At 41.2% G+C, this 17,078-nt stretch overlaps 1 pseudogene; it reads left to right on the top strand.

The window, feature by feature from the left end:
- Positions 1–200: 200 nt before the first annotated feature.
- Positions 201–318, top strand: LOC148535187 (5S ribosomal RNA; annotated as a pseudogene).
- Positions 319–17,078: the final 16,760 nt, after the last annotated feature.

Below are 17,078 nucleotides of genomic sequence, written 5' to 3' on the forward strand. Positions count from 1 at the left end.
TTTGACCATAAATTCTTGCATTGTCTGTAAATTCCTTTGGTAAAATACTTTTGTTGCCTGTAATAACGCCTGATGACTGACAAGAACCAAGGGATAAACCAGACTGGTAAGGTACCCTTTGTATCACACCACACTTGGGGTTGTTAGTAAAAAGTGGTTACCACACTTTGACCTGGCAACTGTGCAATTTTCCCTAATATACCTACAGCCATACATTACGTGATTGCCCAATCTCATCTGATCTTGGCAGCTAAACTGTATTTGGCCTGGTCAGTACCTGGTAGGGTGACCTCCAGGGAATACCAGGTGTTGTAGTTTAAGATATACATTTGTTAGCGGTTTTGCAAACGGCCTAGCAATATAAGTTTATAGTATCAATCAAACACACCCAATTTCTGAGTGTGTAATGATTTTTTTATTCGCCTTCAGATTTCATTATGATTTATGAAATCTGCTTTCCTATGATGGATTTATTCCATCTGAACTTTTGAGAAAATTATATGGTACATGATTATTTTATTGCTACTAATAAAAGTTATGTCTTAATTTAATTATAATTAGTACTTAAGAGTGCCCCAGATAATAGCCATACTTTTTTTTTTCTTTTTTGTTGAGGGAACATAGAATGTAAGCTCCACTGGAGCAGGGACTGATGTGAATGGCCAAATATTCTCTGTAAAGTGCTGCGGAATATGTGTGCGCAATATAAATAACTGGTAATAAATAAATAACTAAATACATCCGGACCTGGCCCACCTGTCTTTAACGGCTTGGCTCTTGAGATATCCCTCCTAAGGGCTAAGAGATTTTCTAGCTCTGTGGTCCAGACTATGCTCAAAGCACATAAACCGGCCTCGGACAGAATTTATCACCGATTATGGCATACATATTTCCAGTGGTGTGCTCCTAGAAACTATGACCCTCAAGTTTTTAAGGTTTCTGGAACACTTGCCTTTCTTCAGGCTGGACTGGATCTTGGACTCCACCTAGTATCTCTGAAAGTGCACGTCTCTGCTCTCTCCATCTGAATTGCTCCTCTACTGGATGTTCACACCTTTCTGCAAGGTGTTCTAGGTATACAACCCCCCCTTTGTCCCTCCTGTGGCTCCATGGGATTTGTCACTGGTTCTCCATGCACTTCAGGAATCTCCATTTGAACCCCTGGAATTGGTAGAAGTCAATTGGCTCACTGCAAAGACTGTGGACCGCATTCAGAGTCGGTCGTAAGCGGCTGCTCGGTCGTACGCATCCGATGTTTCCAAACCACGCATGCGTACGGTTAGTTGTGTGCATGTGCGTACGAGACCTTGTGATCCAAAATGCTGTCGATCGTATGGTTTACGAGCAGGAAGTGGCTTCCGAGAGTTGATTGACATGTGGGTGTTGACGGGGGTGGTCTTAAAACGCAGGCGTTCCTCACTGTTTTCAGGGCGTTTTCGGTCCGTACATAAATTTCCTGCTACGACTGACATAGAAGGCCGGAAGTAGTAAAACGTCACTCTGTGAGCAGGTTAGAGGCCTGGCTGATCGTACAGCTTGAGGTTGGGTATGTGCTCTCTCAAGCACCAGAGTACAATCGATACTATTGAATGTGACTGATGTTATGTTTGATGTTTCTATTTTGTGCCACACAATGCAAGCAGCTAATAATCGTTTGTTGTTGCTAATAACACTGCTAATTGGCTTGTAATTGATTCAGTTGCGTTTGCATTAGAGAATAATAAGAATAAATACATTTCATGGGGATGGCTTATTCGATGCGTTTGTTTGTTAATTCTTGTCGTAATTTGCACACAACACAAGCGGCCGCAACCATCAGAAGAAAATTAACATACAGCGACTGACAACGACTGACAACGATTGACTTGATCGCTAGCTGCTATCACTCGCTAGCTAGAGGAGGTGCATTGTTCACGTATGGGCGTCACTTTGGTTGCGACCGACCAGCCATGCGATTGCTTCCTTTTTCAGTTTTGCGGTCTTTAGGCGTACGACTGAGCGGCCGCTTATGACCGACTCTGAATGAGGGCCTCTGTTTCTTCTGGCTATAGCATCTGCCCATAGGGTATCGGATTTAGGGGTGCTTTCATGTCACACTTCCATTTTGATCTTTCATCAGGACAGGGCTGTTCTTAGAATGCACCCTGGCTGCCTGGTTTCTCATTTCCCCCTAAATGAGGAAATTGTGGTTCCGGCCTTTCAATCACCAGACCTCTCGGCAGGTGAGGCCTCTTTGGATGTGATCTGTGCTCTAAAGATCTACCTGGACTGTACTAGTTCCATCAGGAAATCTGACTCCCTCTTCATCCTCTATGGATTCCATAAGAAGGGTGGCCAGCTAACAAACTGTTATGGCACGTGCATGACTCTTTGGAGTATAGTCCAGTTACAGCCTTGAGGGCTGGAATTCTTGGCTGGATGCAGCCGTATAACAGCTTTGTGAGCAGGAGGAAGACTTGGCTTGTTGGGCCTCATGGCAGTAGATGATGAAGCAACCTTTGGGCCATGTCGCAGCCTTCAGGGCTGGTATCACTTGACTAGTTGTGGCCAGTGGGCCGTGCAGCAGCCTTGAGGGCTGGAATTACTTGGCTGGATGCAGCCAAAGGGCTGTAGAATATGAAGTGGCCTTTAGGCCATGTGGCAGCCTTGAGGGCTGGTATTACTTGGCTGTAAGCAGCTTTTGGGCTGGAGAATATGAAGCGGCCTCTGAGCCATGCAGCAGCCTTGGAGGCTTGTATAACTTGGGGGCTGGTATAAATTGGCTGGATGCAGCCTGTGGGCTGGAGAATATGTAGCGGCCTCTGGGACGTGCAGCAGCCTTGGGAGCTGGTATAACTTGGCTGGATGCAGCCCATGGGCTGGAGAATATGTAGCGGCCTTTGGGCCGTGCAGTAGCCTTGGGGGCTGGTATAACTTGGACAGATGCAGCCAGTGGGTTGTTTATGAATATGAAGTAGCCACTGGGCTGTGTGGCGGCCATGAGGGCTGGAGCAACTTGGCTAGATGCGGCAAAAGCCGGAAATAACAGAAGCAAAGTCACTGGTGTGGGAGCATTGGACTGCGCACTGATGTTGCTGGAGTGCAGCCTGTGCCGCTGGGTTGACACAAGCAACTGATGCAGTAGTGCGGCCTGTGCCGCCAAGTTTACACCAGCAGCTGATGCTGTAGTGCAGCTTGTGCCGCTGGGTTGACAAGCAGCTGACACTGCAGTGCGGCCTGTGCTGCCTGGATGACACAAACGGCAGGTAGATAGTATGCAGGACTGTGCCGCCTGGATGACACAAACGGCAGGTAACAATATACTATAGGAGGCAGGAAAACTGGAGCTCAACTGGATGACAGGAGACAAAGCCAGAACCGGAAACACAAAAACCCTATCACCGGCATTGGATATGGATGCAAGAGCCAATCTGGAGTGATCCACAGAATGATGTACAGGAGGTAGGCGGACATTCAGTGAACACTTGCCCTGTGTACACTTCGCACAGTAGGCCTGATTCAGACCCGGTCGTTAGCAATCGATCGCTCGTTGCTGCCGATGTTTGCTAATGTGCGCATGCGTATACATCGCAGTGCACGTGCGCAAACTAGTACGAGCGATCGGGAAGCGCTCGCTCAGCCAACAAAGACAGCCCAGTGGAATGAGTGACAGGAGAGGCCGTTCGTGGGTGGTAACAGGGGCAGGCTACTGGGAACGGGGTAGTGGAGTTGCGAATGCAGGCATGCCTGAGTATCTTAACGCCGTTTTCAGAGGCATTCATAATTAAAATGCAGCATCATAGTGCACATCACCTGGTTGAATTATACACTGAAGTGCTCGCACTACTCGCGGTAGGGTACAGTCAACCACAAGCACTGCGGTCAGTTCCAATGGACCCCGATGTACCGATGGTTACATACACTTCTTGGAAATGATGTGCGCAAGTGGGCATTTTAAGACAGGCTGGTGGATGTCTGCATACAAAAAGCGATCGCTCGCCAAGATATAGTGGGCATGCTTATGCCTTGCCCTGCGATTGCCTGCCTTGATGTCATGCGGGTTTCAATCAGGTCCAGTGTTCGCAGTGTGGCAGCTTGTGACAGTACCCCCCCTTGACGAGGGGTCAAGGAACCCCTAGACCCCGGCTTTTCTGGAAAGTTCTCAAAGAATCCTCTCTGCAGCGTAGGAGCATGAAAAGATCTTTCTGGAACCCATGAATGCTTCTCTGGACCATACCCCTTCCAGTGGACAAGAAATTGAAGACATCCATGAGATATTCTGGAGTCCAGGATCTTCTCCACTATAAACTCCTGGCGCCCCTGGATGAGTACTGGTGGAGGCCTAATTGGATGCCTAGGAGAAAACCTGGAAGAAAGGAACACCGGCTTCAGGAGGGAACAATGAAAGGTACTGTTGATCCACAGAGTCCTTGGTAATTTCAGCTGAAAGGCTACGGGATTAACTTGGGCAATGATGTGAAATGGGCCAATGAATTTGGGCCCAAATTTATGTGAACTCTGGCGCAGATTAATATTTCTGGAGGACAGCCACACTAGGTCTCCTAGTCTGAATTTGAAGGGCCTGCGGTGCTTGTCAGCCCACATCTTGAACCGCCCAGATGCTGGCACAGAAACAGATAAATTTCAGGAGCACAACTCCAAATTATTGATAATATATAAATACAATACAATTTTGCAATCAATAGAGGTTTTTAGCATAATCATGGCCAAGGTTATGGGCCTACCCACCAATACAGGGAACCTCTTTAGGGTAGGTCCCTAACATACTAGGGTTCAAATCCAGAGCACAGGACCCCCTCAAACTGGCCCAGCTAAATTGCCCCAGGGCACCGCCATAGTAAGAAAAGTGCAGTGTAAAAGAGATAGTTAAGAGCAGCCACAGCTGCATATAAAGAAAGAAAATAAAAAAGTGAAGTACAAGTATAATAAACAAACAGTGAAGGGTTAAAATGTGTTATAAAAGAAAAATGTGTTATAATGCAATGCCCTGAAACAGATCAACCAAAGCAATCCAGGGGGACCCACACCCCAAAAATGAACCAAAGTTGCACTACAGTATATAACTGGTAGGACTTACCTAGAATTGTGCCTAATACCAGTGTGCATATACATTACCATATTCCATGCTTTTAAACCAATAAGGAAGGGTGCTAATCCAGACAGAGGGCGTCTCCTTTCCCTCAAGTGTGCAATAAAGCACATTAAATGGAGTATATGGAAAAGATTCCTGGACTGCACAACCTGAATATATATAATGGGAGGTGCTACCTGATGAGACTAACTGCAGGCACAAAAACAGACAAATCTTAGGTGCACAACTCCAAATTATTGATAATATATAAAGGCAATACAATTTTGCAATCAATAGAGGTTTTTAGCATAATCATGGTCAAGGTTATGGGCCTACCCACCATATCCAGGTAACCTTTTTAGGGTAGGTCCCTAACATACTAGGGTTCAAATCCAGAGCTCAGGACCCCCCCAAAGAAATTCTCCACAGCTCCACTATCAATGAACGTAGGAACGGAGACTTGGCTAAGGACGCCCTGGACTTATCTCATACGGGCTGGCGTCCTTCAGTGTTCCGGCGTTGGGATTAAGTCCCCCGTCAGACATCTCCTGTCGGGATATAGACCGGTCAGCATTTAGCCCGCCAGTCTATAAACTGCATCCCACCTATTCATAATAACAAGAAAATTCATTATTATGTCCATATATGTAATGGCAGGGCAGTTGAGAGCAGTGACGGCCTGGATACTGGGGGGGCATGGCTAATTTGGGGTGTGTTTTTAAGAAGTATTATATGTGACGCCTCACACTGGGAAGGGGGACGAATTTGTCTCTCTTGGCGATGGGGCAGATCCACCCTCCCCCCCCCAGTAACACTTGCAGAAAAAAAGAGAGGAGATTGCTGCAGCCTCCTTGAACCCTTCACAACCCTGCACACTAGTTATGGGAAAAGAAAAAGTTGTGAGACCTGTGGGTGCACTTCCTGGATGAAATAGGAAAATAGGAGAAAGAAAGAGGGGGCGGGCTCGGCTCTTTTAAATCTTTGTGTTACTAATGCATCATATTTGTAAAAAATAACTTTTATTTGCACATTTAAAAATAGTAGTATCCAATTAAAATGAAGAGATAGTGTATAAAGTAAGAAAAGAATGTGGTTAAAAAGCCTGATTAGATCGCTGGATCACATATAATTATTTATTTATATCTGGATTATATAAGATACACAGTATTTAAAACTACTTATTCTCTTGTTATGAGATACAAAACATATTATTCACCAGAGCAAATTAGTTCTACTGTGTCACGAATCAAGCAGTAACATTTGTTACAAACAGTATTTAGTACAAAATGTTTATTGTTTCCTGCATAGTAAATGTACTGCTTGATATTTTGTATAGTATTCAATCTGTGTCATATAGTGCTCACACACCGTTTATCTAGAGGGCTTTCTTAAATTTGAGTCAAGTCTGTCTTGGTACTATTTAATATAATGCCATTGATGGTGTCTCTAATATTGATAAATACAGTGACGCTTCTATGTCATACAATAATGGTTAGGTATGTACTGACTTATTGCTGTCAGTCTCAGGCACTAGAATAAACGGTGCTTATTGCTGCAAATGTTTCTGCAAGTACAAGTATATCAGAACCTGGTATCAAGAGACCTGGATGTAATAATGAACAAGAAAATTGGGAGAGCAAACAATTTGAATATGGAAGAAAGGAAAGCTTTAAAAGAAATAGAGAGTTGGGAAGAGATTGTCATTAAGCCATCAGACAAGGGGGGCAATATTGTCCTCTGGCCCAGAGAAGATTATATGAGGGAGATTCACAGTCAATTAAACAACATTGAATGCTACAAACGTCTATTCTCCAATCCTATTAGTAGTTACCAAGAACAAATGCATAAGATTATCAAAAAAGCTTTGGAGAAAAATATCATTAGAAAGGATGAATATGATTTCTTATGGGTAGAGAATCCCAAAATTCCTACCCTATATGCTCTCCCTAAGATACACAAAAACAGGCAGAAACCACCGGGCAGACCCATAGTATCTGGTCTGGGAAGCCTAACAGAGAAGGCGAGCATCTATGTGGATGCACATTTAAGGAAATTTGTTACTGAACTACCGTCGCATGTCAGAGATACCATGAATATACTTAACAAGTTGGAAGATCTATATATTACAGAAGACACTTGGATATGTACATGCGATATAGAATCACTATATACCAGCATTAATCATAATGTTGGTATACATGCAGTTGATTACTTCCCGAGAATGGACAAAATGAATGATCATAGTAACTTTCTATGTGAATTGTTGGAATTTATTCTAACTAAAAACTTCTTCATTTTCAATGAGCAGTTCTTCCTACAGATACGAGGTACAGCGATGGGTACAACGTGTGCTCCGATGTACGCAAACCTGTACCTCGGGTGGTGGGAAAGGGAACATGTCTTTGGAGAACGACTGGAAAAGTTTACCAAACATGTCAATGCCTGGTATCGATACATTGACGACCTCCTTATAATTTGGGAGGGACCACAACATCTATTCAGGGAATTTATAGAGGAACTGAACAGCAATACGTTCAACCTGAAACTAACAATGGATATGAGTAAAAAATCTGTCACTTTTTTGGACTTGACTATTAATATTAGTGAAATTGGAAGAATAACTACAGACATGTTCCGAAAACAGACGGCTACGAACAGTATATTGCATTTCAACAGTTCACATCACAAAGCAACGAGAGAAAATATTCCCAAAGGTGAGATGTTAAGAATAAGAAGAAATTGTACAGACATTGAGACATTTGAATATAGGGCTAAAGAATTGGAAAAACGTCTAATAGACAGAGGATACAGCAGAAGATGTATAAAACGAGCCTATAAAGATGTAAGAAGGAAGGAAAGAAAGGAATTACTAATACCTAAAAGAAAAGAGATCGACTCAATAAATAATAAGATCAGGCTCATAGGTACGTATTGTAACCAGTCGACCGAAATTCAAACAGCATTCCAGAGACATTGGCATATATTACTTACCGATGAAGATCTGGCGAAGCAATTAGATGACCATGTGAATATTGGTTGGAGAAGAACATCAAATATTGGAGACAAACTGGTCCATAGTCACTTTTCTAAATACAACAGAAAGGAAAGACTGAATGGCAGTTACACGTGTGGCAAATGTAAGGCCTGCCAATATATGAAGAACACCAAAAGCTTCACAGACAAATATAATAAAATCAACATGATTAAGGGATACATCAATTGTGACACACAAGGTGTTATCTACTGTTTGGAATGTGAATGTCAGAAAAAATATATAGGAATGACTATCAGGAAATTAAAGCAGAGGATTTTGGAACACATAGGTAATATCAAAAATGCTGAAAGGGATCGAGAAAGAATGAAGCAACTTACTAGTGTTGCTCGACATTTCTTGAAGACACATGGAGGAGATCCTAGACATCTGAGGGCTTTTGGTATAGAAAAAGTCCATTTGGGAATCAGAAGTGGAGATTTAAAGAAGGAATTAGCAAGAAAAGAAACAAAAATGATATATATGATGGACACTATTATACCGAAAGGAATGAATGAAAACAACAACTTCACAGTCCATTTAGATTGATCCCGGAGGATGGAATACCAATTTACCAATACCCCAATAATAACATGAATCAGCATTATAATGAATAAATAAATGTATACATATAAATACATTTTTCCTTAATGCTTCTGTTGCCAACCGAATAACCAAACAGGAAATATACATCTTGATACATCGGTGAAGATACTCAAAACATTCTATCTTTGTTTAACACACATTTCCCTTATTCACCAGGATGAATGTTTTAAGAACATGATAATTTCCTGGCTCTCTCTTACACTAAAAATTTAGGAAATAACATCATTAGGTACAAGTTATTAATTAATAATATCAATCATCCTTTCTCATACTTCTTTATGATTTTTAAAGAAGAAATATATATCTATCAAAATAAATTTTTGAAGAAATACATGTCTATCAAAATAATTCCTCTATCTAGATGTATGACTGCTACAGATTAGGATTATAATAAATAAGTCCCTAATATCTAGATTCTATGGATATAGTAGTAAAATACTCATACTATGTATATATAGTTTATGGATCACTAACACACTATATTGTTTATGGCATATTAGCAAGAAATTAAGTATTATATTTTATGTTAAAATGATAGTATTAACTCATCACAAAAATATCTACTCCATCAGGGTTTAATCCCTGTCTTACATTAATTTATATATTAGATAAAAAAAAAAAAAATGTATATACACTTTATGATTCTCACAAATTACATGGTCACTTACTTATTTTTCTCCTTTTAATCACTAATGCACACTATGATATTTTTGCGGCACTAGGGTTAATTAGTTATTATAGGTGTTCACAAGACTTGAATACACAGTAAATATTCCAGTAATATTCATTTTATAATTATAATTTTTTCACCTATAATTTTATTTGAAATAATTATATATATTCATATATTATGATTATATATTTATCGATATAACAATACAATATCCTATACTTTTTAATAATCTTGATTTTGTAAACACAAATACCTCAAGGGGCTAAATACACTGTATACAGTTTCATTAGAATTAGTGGTGGATAATTTTAATATTTTCCTAAAATGTACTAGTTTCATTATATAGATTTATAATTGCAAAAAGATAATTATTTACTAAGTGACTGATTAGGTAGTATATAATAATAAAGAAATAACAAATAGTGGATTGGTTCAAAGGAAAGGATCATACCTCAGTGTGAAAGCGGAGACATGCATTCTTCAGCGGTGATTGTTACAAGCCGGACGCACCTGCCCCTTGGCAACAGTATCTAAGGGTCAGGGATTTAAACTAAGTAAGGCCAAGCGCTCGGCTTGCCCTGAGAAATCCGGACATCCGGCAAAATGCGCATCGGCGCCTGAGACCGCTGGGTCACATGGACGTATATGTCCAAACTGAATTGTTCTAAAATACTGTGTCAGTAGAGTTATTGTTTATAGTAAATATAGGCGTCTGAGTCTGCCGGGTTTTATGGACGCACATGTTTAAACTGAATTGCTGCAATAATATTGTATCAGCAGAGCCGCTGTACACTGTAAATACAGCGCTAATGGAGATACTGGGAGAGAAGTGCTTCTTAACCCAGCAATAGGTGCATAAACAATTGCAGCAATAAGGACCGTTTATTCTAGTGCCTGAGACTGACAGCAATAAGTCAGTACATACCTAACCATTATTGTATGACATAAAAGCGTCACTGTATTTATCAATATTAGAGACACCATCAATGGCATTATATTAAATAGTACCAAGACAGACTTGACTCAAATTTAAGAAAGCCCTCTAGATAAACGGTGTGTGAGCACTATATGACACAGATTGAATACTATACAAAATATCAAGCAGTACATTTACTATACAGGAAACAATAAACATTTTGTGCTAAATACTGTTTGTAACAAATGTTATTGCTTGATTCGTGACACAGTAGAACTAATTTGCTCTGGTGAATAATATATTTTGTATCTCATGACAAGAGAATAAGTAGTTTTAAATACTGTGTATCTTATATAATCCAGATATAAATAAATAATTATATGTGATCCAGCGATCTAATCAGGCTTTTTAACCACATTCTTTTCTTACTTTATACACTATCTCTTCATTTTAATTGGATACTACTATTTTTAAATGTGCAAATAAAAGTTATTTTTTACAAATATGATGCATTAGTAACACAAAGATTTAAAAGAACCGAGCCCGCCCCCTCTTTCTTTCTCCTATTTTCCTATTTCATCCAGGAAGTGCACCCACAGGTCTCACAACTTTTTCTTTTCCCATAACTAGTATTTAATTAGTGAGCAGGGTAGCACCATTAGCCTCAAGTCTCTTTCCTATGAATCCTGGTAAGAGCTTAATATGTATGAAATTGGTGAATAATAACACCAGATGCATTTATTAAGAGGAAGGATGAATAGGTCTATGGAACAAAACAATTAATAAGGATCAGTGCGGATTTCTTTAATATTTCTAAACCACAACCCTGCACACAGCAGTGGCAAGTGTGCGCTTTGCCGGGGGGAGAGATTGCAGCTACTGAGCAGCCACAGTATTTCCTGCTCGCTCCCTGCCCGATGCAGAGAAGTCGTTAGCAACTGCGGCAAAATTGCGTGATGAAGAATAAATTTGGATATTTGCTTGTTCTCAGAGTTGGCCGCATACATGCGACTGCACCACCCCTATTTATCCGCTTGTGAATGTAGTTTTCATCGCTATGTCATCACTATCAGCATCACGGGCGTATCTGTAATGGGTTCAGGGTGTGCGGGGCTCACGGGCCCCTGGGTCCAGGGGGGCTCCGCACCGCACACCCTGCACCCATAATATACTTACCTCTCCAGAGTCCCATGTCTGCATTGGGGGGGGCGGCACTGTAAAAACTGCTGGAAAGTGGCCGCTGTGACCATTTTCCCATCGTTTGCACATGTGCATTATAGGGAAAATGTCCACTGCTGCATTTTCCCAGTGACTTGCGCATGCGCTATAGACTCCAGGCACACTCAAGTGCCCAGATTCTATAAGTGCGGCGTTGGCCGCGCACAGCTCAGTGCCGGTCGCTGAAGGGAGAGGAGGGGGCTCATGTCAGAGACTGCACACGGGCCCCCTCCTCTGTAGAAATGCCCCTGATCAGCATGCAGTTGCACCAGCCCTATACCTGGTGCAATAACTCCATCTGAGGCCTCTGCATATGCTCCCCTCTGCATAGACTGCAGTTCCGCCTACATGTCCTGAAAACATTTAGACTATATGCATACAGCAAGAGGAATGGAGAGCCTCCGCATCATTGAATTACTGAAAATTTCTAATTTCAAATATATAGTAGTACAATATGTAGAGAGGTGCTACTGTTTACACAAGATGATCTAAAAGAATGAAGATAATGGTGATACAAAGGTGCACGATATGGTAAGCATAGACAATTAAAACATAACTTTTATTGATATCGGTTAATAAAATTAGTATATGAGTACTTCATACTCTAAGGGGTCAACCCAATTAGATGCGAATTGCGAGGTGCGGGTTTCTGTTTTCTCTTCGAATTCGCATAGCGAATTAATTTTGCAATCCAATTAGCAACTCAAAGAGAAATATATACAACAGTGCTTAGTCTTAGTCTATTAGCTCTGTAGATAATATTCTGTCAAATTGCAAAGTAAGAGACCAAAAAACTAATAATAAAAAAATATACATTTAATAAACGAAATAAAAATATATATATATAAATATATATATATATATATTTTTTTATTATTAGTTTTTAGGTCTTGTTGAATTTGTAAATAAACCCTTTTGCTGAGAGAGGACTGACCGAGTGTTATCGTGTATCAGGTAGTGTGATAAACCGATGAGCCCCCACTGTTGAATTTGTAAATAAACCTTTTAATACATTCCTGCCTATAAACCTCTAAGATTCACCTGCCTAGAACCTCTAAGACAAAACCTGCCTATAAACCTGTAAGATTCACCTGCCTAGAACCTCTAAGACAAAACCTGCCTATAAACCTCTAAACACAATGCTAATTGCGTACGCAGTATGACCACAAATAAAGACAGGAGTGGAATCTGTGGTTCCAATGCACAAGTATTATTCAGGTAAAAGTACAATCAGTTACACGCAATCTATACATACATAATTTAGGCGTAAAAAGGAAATAATACAGACCAAGTACGGTTATACATACGCTGCGCCTCTGGACCCAGAGATAGACTTCTGACTAGATATCCTCAGTTCACCCAAAATTCAGCATGAACTGGCAAACCAGTGTTCTGACACATGTATTTATTCCCCCCCAGACTGAAACAGGACAAAGGGAGAACTTCCTGCTGATCTCATAGGTTCCCAGAGGAAAAGCATATGTAACGACACATTTAACAGGTTGTTTCAAATAGACTTTCCCTGCCTCTAACAGCCGGAGTCTTTCTGGTAACGCCTCCTTTAGCATCCTAACAGTTGAATCTAAAATATACATTTTGGTTGCTTGTAGGTTCTGCGGTCCATAACTCGAGAATGCATAATGCGATCTCCTCACCGATAGCACCGGGAAACTGTGGAAAGAGTATGCATCAGAACAACTCCAAGAATGACATGTTTATCTTGTATAATTCCTTAGTTAACAAATATCTTTATTTCTTAGCATTTAAACTAACTGAACCTTCTTGAATCATACATTTTGATGCTTATGGAACCTTATGTGCGAATATGTAGTGTGTGGGTATTCGGGGTTTGGTATAAGGACGCTAGTTATTAATGGGTGAGATTTAAGTGCATAATCTCTCATACACGAAGTGAACATCCAGCAGTGTGGATGGCTGAGGGTTGTAGTTCTACATGCCCTCTGTCAGCAGGCCCCCACCTGTTGTGTGTTCAAAGGAAAACAAAACCTCTTTTGTTCTCACAGACTCTTGTGTGAAATGCAAATGTATTATCACCTCAAACTGTGGGATTTGGGGCCATCCTGTCTAGGATTCAGGCAAATCCAATTGTGTAGATATTATATTACAATTGCCACAACTATACTTTATCTGCATCCAGGGATTCCCAATTTGTATGTAAAAATACCCATTGTCTCTTCTTATTTACTTTTACTCAGAAAGCTGGTTTTTCCCGTTGCCCTTGGTAGGTTAACAAAAACATTGCCATCTGTTCTTAGCTCCTGAGTTATAACTTGGATTGATGCTGACCACAAAAATGGTGTCTTGCGATCTCATTTCCAAAAATGGAGTCTTGCGGCCATTCGGAAGATGGCGTCGCTGCGATTAAATTTTAAACTGAACTTGTCTCACTCAATTATTCAGCTTCGACAGTCCACCCTTTGATAGCAAAGAACATGCTATCACAACCTAATTTGAATCTGTTTAGCCATGCATGAGAATATACTGTTCAATGTTATTATGGTATGACACAGTATGGTCATTTGAACCATTCAGATAATGCGTCTCCGGGAGGGACATAAAACTGCCCTGATACGCACACCGCGGATCCTTAAGGGATCATGGGAAAGATGTGGGGATGCACCTATCCTATAAGGAGAGCCTTGGAAGGGGTTGGGACTGCATTACCTAAGATGACTTAAAACAACATAAACGTTATATCCATGCATGACCACTCAAACTCAGGCTACATTGTTATACACTACGTCATAACTCAGGATTGAATTACAGTTCTTCCTTATTATTGTTATTCACATTTTCACAACAATTTACTGTACTGAAATTGGACCGGCTCTCCCCTGATTTGGTATAGCACTCCTCCTCCTGACTCCACTCCATCAGCTCCGCCATCAGCTCACATCTCCTTTATCGGTCCCCCATCACAGACACTGAGCATCCCCAAATAGATCATCATGACAAAAAAAATAAAACTCTGGGAAAAAAAAAGAACTAGGATGACCACAGCAGACCACTCCATTGCTTGAAGCACTGATCTACACATTTCTTTAGCTCAGATATGTCACCGTCACCTTTTTAATCCTTCCGGCACAAGCTCGCAATCGACAGGTCCACGTTATCGGCCTTGTCTCTGCCTTGTATCTCCACCGGTTGGTTAACCTCCCTATAGTGAGCGGAATGGACCCACGTATCTTCCCTGGCCACCCTTTGAGGATGCTGTATCGTCAGATACGGATCTTTCCACCGATCAGTCAAACAACCTGAGCTAAAAAAAATTAGGATCATAACAAATTCTTCCAGATTTGACATCATGACAGTTTGCATTAGAGATGTTAGTTAATAACACTTCCAATTTCGGTTATTCTCATTCATCTTCGTGAGACCCTGCACAGTAACCTCATTATCATATTTTCACATGAGGCTGCCTGTTTGGACAGTATCTCAAAGGGGGGCAAATAAAGGAAAAGACAATCTGGGATAATTTCAGTGTTGTTACCCATCATCTTACACATGTTCTTGGAAACGTCACCTATAAAATAAGTCCCCCTATCATTTTTAATAATTCTAGGGATATAGTATCTGCATGCAGGTTCCTGGAATTAAATCTTGTTATTAATAGCTACTGCTGTAAATAATGCCTGTGCCGCTGGGTTGGATAGTTTTCCGAGTAGTCGACCTCAGCCTGGCATGGCTGCCGTTTATCCTTAGCAACCTTGTGTTCTATGAGTGGGAGATAAAGCACAACAGTTTAATATCATTTAAACATGACCCAAAATACAACAATAAATCATCCACATTTTACATTAGAACAGATCCATTGATAGGTTGAAAAGATTATAAACAGTCATATAAGGCCTGGGAGAAGATACTGGGGTTACCTATGAACTCATGGGAAACTCGTGTTCCTGTGTGGTGTTCTTTGCTTTGCAGTACTTACTTATGTGTCCCACTTGGTGACAGTTAAAACATAATTTTGAACGGGGTGGATGAAAAGATTGTTGTGGGATTTGAGCAAGAGGGAAAGGTGGTGGGTATGGGTAAGGATAGGGAGGGTAAGGATATTGTGGGGGATATGAGTATGGGACCTGTGGTTGTGTATGATATGTGGGGTAAGGATGTGTTTGCTGTGGTGTGGGGTTGGTGAGGACGTGTAATTGTTCAGGTGCAGGTGTGTGTGTGGGTGCAGGTGTGTCGGTTGGCTATGATGTTACCGTCATTCTCTCTAGAGCTTGTATACTGACAGCCATTAATTTTTCGCTCTGGGTCTCCCTCTTTTTTGAGATGTTTTTGTCATGTTCCATGGCAGACTCTATGAGGTTATCTATTGTAAGTCCCCGCCAGCCAGGCTGTGAGGTCTGAACCCGAGTCTTTAAATCGTCTTTCAGACCGTCCATGAGTACCGTGACTATCATTCCCCTGTGGTGAGTGCTATCTTTAATATCTTCTATCCCAGTGTACTGGGTGATAGCCTGCAGAGCCCGGTCGCAATATTCTTCTGCAGTTTCACTCTCTTTTTGCTTAATTGTAAAAATTTTGTTCCAGTTAACTACTACTGGAAAATATACACCCAATTGGGTTACAGTGCGGGAAATATTACCTTGGTTTACTTGGTCTGTTAAGGGAACGTCGCCATTCAATACACAGTCCGTGATAACTTTTGTCATGTCGGTATTGCGTGGTAGACAGGCCCTTAACACCACATGCCAATCTTTATTAGTGGGCTCATGAGAACTACCCAAATTTCTCAAAAATCTTTGACATTTGGCTAGTTCCTTTTTGGGATTGGGGAAATCATTTATGATGGAATTTAGTTCTGCTCTTGTCCATGGACAATGCATTACTACTTCCCTAGTGGGCACTACACCGTTTGCATCCGGATTTCCATTCGGAACAGTTATTGTCCGAATGGGATGCAGACCGGCATCGTTGCTACCTCTGACCTGGTTACCTGGCTGGGAGTTTAATCTGCTGCTGCTACGTATGGTATTAACAACTTCCTCAATGGGTGCAGAGTGTATTAACACTTCCCTTGCTGTTACCGATGGAGATGGCGGCACCACCCGTGATTGTGGTGATGCAGCATCTATCATTTGCACAGCATGGGAAATGGCAGACATTACAATAGGCTCATCTTCTACTTCATAAACATTTTCTTTATGGTTACTTAAGAGGGGGTACAAATTACTTGTTACATTTTTATTGGTATTTTTGGTAACCGTACTTGCACCTCCATCCACATAAGGTGGGGGAGGTGAGCGTGAACTGCTGGCAATACTCTCCACGACGCTACTTTGCCGCACGTGCGCGCCAATTTGCGGCTCGCCCATATTGCATCTCAGCGTCGTGGATGTATTTTCTGGCAATGCGTTCGCAACGCTAGTTTGCGTCGTTTGCACATTTTTAAGCCAAGCATCCCCTTCATGCTGCCATATTTTTAAACATTCAAAATACTTAATCTTTTTCTCTTGGGATTGCACCATACTGATGTGATCCCGGACATTATCTAACACATTTTTATCAAAACTACCAATTCTGGGAAACGGTCTAA

Source organism: Taudactylus pleione, unplaced genomic scaffold (assembly GCF_031769625.1).
Source record: "Taudactylus pleione unplaced genomic scaffold, aTauple2 ptg000055l, whole genome shotgun sequence".
Taxonomy (NCBI): Eukaryota; Metazoa; Chordata; class Amphibia; order Anura; family Myobatrachidae; genus Taudactylus; species Taudactylus pleione.